Raw genomic sequence first — 6,550 nt, forward strand, 5'->3', positions numbered from 1 at the left:
GACCTAAAACTGAATCTAATCTAATTTAATCAGAAGTTTCAGGGGCACCAGTCTGGAGAATTGATTTATGTAGCCTTGTAACATTAACAATTATGGCCTTTCTATGATGATACTGTGAAAGTTAAAAAGCAAGGGAAAACTGCAGCTGCTGTAGTCCTTGGGAATATGCAGCTCTACCATATGGTTTAATGATAATAGAATCCTCTCAGATTAATTTTTTTGGAGATACAGTAGTCCCCAATTCAGGTATCCAGGTAGGAACTTTGTCAGAAGGATAAATGTATATGATGTTCAGTGGGTCAGAACATGGGATTTTAGTCCTATTAATTGTACAGAGAGATTAGAGAATTTGAAAAGAGAAATTAATAGGCTGAAATTATATGTACTGAGAATTAGTGCAAAATGGTGACAGCAATAACACAATTTCTGATCAGTTAAGTACAATTATACAAGATGATCAACACACAGTGAAATAGGAGAAATGAAGAGCTATTGTCTCTTTATTTACTTATTTATTTATTCTTGGACCATTCAGCACAACAGTATCATACATGTCAGACTCATTACCAAAATAATATGTGGTTACAGAAGACAGTGTGTCAAGTTCAAAAATTAGACTTCGTGCAAAATGCTGTAATAGTCACAAAAAATTATTTTGTTGCTTAGTGTATTCTAAAACTAAGAATCTTATCAGTATAAATTGATTTTTCCATTTAAAATTAAGTTTGGTCACTGGTGTTCAACATTAAAGTTAGTGCGCAATAAAAATTGTGGGCGTGACCCATTGTATGCTCTAAATTGGAGCTTTGATGTTAACTTATGAAAATGTGGTTCTGTGAGCTCTCATGAACGATTAATTAATTAATAGATGAAGCATAGGTATTCAGGAACATAATCATTTATTCTATACTAATCCAGGAAAAATCACAGTAAACAAAAATTATAGTTATGTACAAAAATTCCATGCCTCTTCATCGTCTGGACCAGGGTAAATACTCCCAGCACTGCTCAGTGCTGTTTTCCCCACCTGCTGAAGCTCACAGTTTTAAATTGTTCTTCTTTTACCAGTGATGTTTTATAAAGGATTATCCCTGGTTGGTGTTTTTAAGCTGAAGGCCATTGGAATGGATTATTGTCATTGTCATTTGTGTGATTTTGTAGTTGGGTTTTCAAGACAGCAGCTTAGTCAGGAAAACTGCCTTTTTATGCATTTTGATGGCAGTGGAACTTTTTTCCCCAGTTTGTCTAATCAATTATGTCTACTACTGTGGGTGTTCTATAGATCCACTGAAAGTTTTCCTCTTCTGCTCTGTCAAATTGTGCGATGAGACATGCTAATCACACTCTTTGGGGTGTGTCCAGCAATAAAAACTTTAGGATCGATTATTTCCAAGGGTGGGGACTTCTGGAGGGCAGACAAGCACATCATTGCAATATGGCTGTTCTTATTTTGGCTTTGACAGTGGCTGGAATGCATTATCGATGTTTTCTCTTCTGGTTTGATATCCTGACTGAATCTGTATATTCAGGATTCCACTTGCAGCATCAGCCTCATGCCACAAATAAGTGTATAGCATTACATTATTTGTCCATAATGCCCATTTGTAAAATGATATTGAATTTTTGAGTAAAGCAATTGGGAGATATTGCTGCAAATCACATGTAATGGTCTGTGTTTTGTTACTGTGCTTTTCAATTTCTTTATCGGCATTCTTACTTTTCAAACTGCATGAGCTTCCACATAATGTCCTTTGATAGCTTTCATTAACTCAGGTTGTTCAGTTTCTGGAGCAAGTTTCAGGTGGATTTTCATTTTATCACAAGTTGCACATGTGTCCATACTGAGTTTCATGTTTGGGAACTCCACAAAAAAAACTTTGTAGGCTGCATTGCCATTAGCCCTTATTCCTTTGGCATATTGTTCACACAGGGATGTAATCATAAGGTATGGGGACAAAAAAATTTTACCACAGTGTCTTCTTGAATAGTGATTCTCGTAGCTTGGAATTTTTCTGAGAAATTCTCTGACACTGACTGTAACAGTTTCACGTTTTTCACTCTTGAGTATACCTCACATGTCTGTCTGAATTACTCCAGATGAAACAATTCTTAAAAAAAAACTGTTTCCACAAATCTCCTGGTTTCACCAAATACACCCAAGAAACATGAATTGCACAGTTGTATCATTTCATCATTAAACAGTATATGGGACAAGACTATAACTGCCTTGTAGCTGTGTTCTATCCAGAATGTTGTTCTTCCCGGGTCTCGCAGTTCTACAGGGTGTTACAAAAAGGTACGGCCAAACTTTCAGGAAACATTCCTCACACACAAAGAAAGAAAATATGTTATGTGGACATGTGTCTGGAAACGCTTACTTTCCATGTTAGAGCTCATTTTATTACTTCTCTTCAAATCACATTAATCATGGAATGAAAACATACAGCAATAGAACGTACCAGCATGACTTCAAACACTTTGTTACAGGAAGTGTTCAAAATGTCCTCCGTTAACGAGGATACATGCATCCACCCTCCGTCGCATGGAATTCCTGATGCGCTGATGCAGCCCTGGAGAATGGCGTATTGTATCACAGTCGTCCACAATACGAGCACGAAGAGTCTCTACATTCAGTACCAGGGTTGCGTAGACAAGAGCTTTCAAATGCCCCCATAAATGAAAGTCAAGAGGGTTGAGGTCAGGAGAGCGTGGAGGCCATGGAATTGGTCCGCCTCTACCAATCCATCAGTCACCGAATCTGTTGTTGAGAAGCGTACGAACACTTTGACTGAAATGTGCAGGAGCTCCATCGTGCATGAACCACATGTTGTGTCGTTCTTTTAAAGGCACATGTTCTAGCAGCACAGGTAGAGTATCCCATATGAAATCATGATAACATTCTCCATTGAGCATAGGTGGACGACGAAACTAAAATGAGCTCTAACATGGAAATTAAGCATTGCTGGACACATGTCCACATAACATCTTTATTTGTGTGTGAGGAATGTTTTCTGAAAGTTTGGTCATACCTTTTTGTAACACCCTGTATAAGTCTTGATATGTACATAAATACCAGTGGAAATTTCCCTCTCCCCATTATTCCCTAAACAATATTTCAGATCTTTCACCAGTTAATTTTTCTGAACACTTGTACCTACACAAACATACAGTTTCTGATTCTCTCTTGGGATACATTTTAGTTTTACTTCCCTTCATCTCGTATTTCAACCCCAGATTTCAAAGTATTTTATGAGAATCCCTTTTCTTCCATGTCTCTCCCTTCGGCCCTCCTTCCCTCCCTCACTCCCTGATAGTACCCTTTTCCATAAGATGATTCAATGGCAAATCATCTCGCATCATCATCAGATTCACTGATGGTAGGATGACAAGTCTTCTCTTTTTCTTTGGAATTATTGGGCTGCAGACATCACAACCAAGGGATCATATCTGTATTTGGTCTGCTGTTGGTACACAGTTGGATGTGCTATGACCTGGAAAAAAAAAAGACACAAAATTTTTTACTTCTGAGGGAATTTTTAGTTGATCTCTGCTGCTATAGGCATACAAAGGTATGTATGTAGGTAGGTAGTTATGTTCTGCATATACAATTGGTACCAAACTAAGATTCTGAATTTTCAGCCTGATTTTGAAAATGCTGCTCCTTCTGATGTTCATCACTGATCAGTTATGTATGAGATCTCAAGTTACAATACATATTGCAATTGTTAGCATTTATTCTTCACAAAGTGCAGGACTTAGCTGACGACCACATGGTACATAGCACAAGTCAGCAGACTTCACCCATTATACGTACTCCCATCTGCACTGAGCTCAGCGAAGAATGTGTCATATCAGGATGGTCACAACTGACATGCTATTCTCTACACCAGGTCAATATCCACAAACATAACCCACTATACGCTAATGCACCACTCAGCAACAGGTGCTAATAGGACCTGACTCAATGTTTCCAGACAAGGAGTGAAGTGCCTGGGAAGTAGTGCACTTGTTTTCACCACTTTTGGACTTAACACAGGATCTACTGCAAGCACAGATAGATGTAAATATATGCATATATAACATATATGCAAAGTAGAATAGGATTAGGCAAGGATGTGGCATGAAGTTGGCCATGGCCTTATCAATGGAACCATCCCAGCATTCATCTTAGCAACTTGGGAAAACCATGGAAAATTTAAGTCAGTATGATTGGACAAGGTACAAACCCCACTTATCCTGAATGTGAGCCCAACACATAATACAGCTTTTACCACCTAGCCACCTCACTCAGTAGATGATTTGGAAAGAAAACATATGTACCTAGTCCACAAGGAGCTTACATCATGGAGAAGAATTATTATAAATTGTATTTCTAGAACATGAAACTTTGATACAGAACACTTCTGAAAAAATGAAAGCACAGAATACGTTATATAACACTGCTGAAAAGAATAACACATGGACACAGGAACACATGTCAACACTACATACATAACAACTAATCTTTGAACTGCTCTCTTCTCTGAAAAACTGTATTGCACTGGATTTGAAACAGAAAAAACTGAAAACTAACAGCAGAAACATTCTTGTGCAAAGACAAACATAGCATGGATGTTACATCCATCAACAGATTAAAAAGTACTCAACAATAAATGAGGGCATATATTTCTGTAGCCTAATACATTCATTTATGCTGTAAAATACTTCTCAGTAAGAAATGGTTTTAACTCTGCTCTAAAAGCCATGTATGTTGGCAATGCATTACAAAAAGTAACACCAAAGTGGCTGACATATATTTGAGTATGAGTTGCTTCTGTTCACTCTACGTGGGGGAACCCACAGTTGAGAGTGTGTCAGCTAAGATAACCACTCTTAGTTTGAAGGTCTCCAAGATTAGCTCTTGTCATCAAAACATATTTTGTTTATGTACAGGAATGATACATTAAGCATACTCAACTTTTTAAATAGGGACTTGCAGTGAGTCCTTATAGAGCTTTGTGATAAAATTCAAATATCATTTTTTCTATAACATAAAACTTCCACTTAATCAACTATTAATTTTACCCCAGAACACTATTCCACAACCTACAATGGATTGGAAGTAACCAAAGTAAGCCACTTCAGGACCTTCTGCAGAGCATGCTTTAGAAATGATTCTCGGACCAAAATGTGGAGAACTGAGTCTTTGGAGAGAATCTCTTGATCAACGTATATTCCTGAAGCTTTGTACACCATCCCCTTTCCAACTTAGCCTAGTACCAAATGGAGGTCCTGGTTTTATATCACTCTTACAAATTGAATGTAATGTGTTTTGTCCATATTAGGGGTGATTCAACAATGACTGTAAGGATTTGAGCAGTTGTGGATAGACATTCCGTAACATTGCCCACTATTAGTCTGATGTCACTTGCAAACAAAATGAGTTTCTGAAATCTGTCTGTCATTCACATAAATAAGAAACAGAAGAGAGCTTAACAGATTACTTTGTGGTACAGCTACTTTAACTTTCTTTGCATCAGATACAAGTCTGATTATATGAGTAAAATGAGCTGAAATAGATTTCACAACTTGTGATCTATTTTGAAAATATAATGGAAACCACTTGTTTACCATCGCACTTATCCTCATTGCTTCCAACTTATCTAAAAGAATTTCAAAACAGTAATGAAAGATTTAGAAAGGTCTAAATTTACTCATGCACCACTATTTTTGTTATTTATGTTTCTGGTTATTATGTGTGTAATTCATTATTGTTGTTTTGACCCCTATGAATGGCGAAGTAAATGAACAAACATAGCCGTAGGTATTTAGCAGTTTCAAGTGGATGTGGGTTGCAGTAGTATCCATTGTAGATCTATAGGTGCGTTTACACTGCGATTTGTATCGGCACATGTATGAGATACATGTATATGCGACTTTGCGACATGTATCGCGACTTGTATGAGTTGACAAGTATCAACCTCATACATGTATGAGCGTGCGTTTACACTGGTTGATATGTATCACTGTGCGATAGCTTCCGACGACGATTTGGAAGATTTGACATTTTTGTGTGCTGATACACTTGCTCTTTTGGAAGATGATAGGAAGAAAAGGCGGAGGAAGCGTAGATGGTGGCACAGAGAGTTTCTCGCGAATTAACGCTAGAGGATGGCGCATATTTTAGAAATTATGTTAGGATGAGTATGGAGGATTTCCGCGGTTTGTTATCACTTGTGGCTCCTCTTGTGTCCAAAACCAGCACAAACTTTCGGGAAGTGATTCCACCAGAGGATCAGTTGGCAGTAACACTCCGTTTTTTAGCCACTGGCGATTCCTCGTAAAACGAAGATTTCATGACAAAACATTTGCATTGTCGCGCGATTGCTAATGCCAACGTCTCACACACGATTGTCGGCATCCGTTGTCAACATTATCACGCGAGGCCGCCGGAATAATAGCAAAACATTGATATACGTGCCAGATGCATGAAAAAATTATATAATGTATTACATACTCTGATATATATATATATATATATATATATATATATATATATATATATATATAT

The sequence above is a fragment of the Schistocerca nitens genome, chromosome 10, assembly GCF_023898315.1.
Source record: "Schistocerca nitens isolate TAMUIC-IGC-003100 chromosome 10, iqSchNite1.1, whole genome shotgun sequence".
NCBI lineage: Eukaryota > Metazoa > Arthropoda > Insecta > Orthoptera > Acrididae > Schistocerca > Schistocerca nitens.